Here is a 1,093-nt window from a genome sequence, read left to right on the forward strand (position 1 = left end):
CTAATAGATTCTGAATGGTAGAGCCATTATCTTTGATTGGACATAAAATTAGAATTGTTTTGCTTGTTGAATAAGTAATGGTAGCTAATATTGTTTGGAATTGCATCTCATAATTGCTTCTAACCCTAATTGAATTAAATTACAGACTTGCATGACATGCTTTTTGACAAACATTATACATTCATGATATAAAATATTTTAGATAACACACTTTCAAACAGCTCAAAATTGGCCAGAGTAAAGATACTTCTTTTCTTGTAAGCTTCTGGGACAGAACATCCAAGTCAGTTAAAAGTAGTTGTAGAAATAAGTAATTCCACCAGTTGCATTTCAGATAAACGGCAAAATGAATTGAAAGGAAAAAGTTGTGACTTATCAATAAAGTTTATATGAATGATGGGGACTTTTCATTAACCAGTAATTGAATAGTATATTGTAGGCACAATTCTAGTAGTCTATAACTTTCAGAATTATAGAAACTGAGCTGTAGTTTGGCTTTAACTGTAATGTATGGAAGCTGGTTTATGAGCTAACTTTATAGTTATGATTTAGACACTAGCATGCATGAGTATTAAACATAAATTTATGGCTTGGATTGAATCATAATAATCTATCAGAAACCATAGTCCACGTAATCGTTATGTTAAAAGTTGCAGCATCTTACAATATGCGAGTTAAAATGTCCCTTACACATTTTATTAATGATTAATATATACTGAAAGATGTGTAAACCAGAACAAAATCAACAGCATTTAAAAAGACTCCTACACATTGTACAAAATGAGTGATGAAGTAGGCCATCTACGGACGTGCTCTCCAATATTAGGAGCAACTGCATATCTAGGGAGTGTACCTCTATGTAATAATATATATATCCACACAGAAGACAACCAAGGTTACTCACAAGAAAGGCATTAGATGTTCCAGACAGTATGCGGTGCTGGTAACAAAGTCGCACACCAACCAATTACCAAATGCAATGAAATCCTAATTGGCAGTAAAAATACATAATGGGAAAGTCAAGAAAAACGACCAAGGGATAAACAGACGTATGGACGGTGAATGAAGTATGGATAATTATTAACAAGTGATT

The sequence above is a fragment of the Penaeus monodon genome, chromosome 30 (genome assembly GCF_015228065.2).
Source record: "Penaeus monodon isolate SGIC_2016 chromosome 30, NSTDA_Pmon_1, whole genome shotgun sequence".
Taxonomy (NCBI): Eukaryota; Metazoa; Arthropoda; class Malacostraca; order Decapoda; family Penaeidae; genus Penaeus; species Penaeus monodon.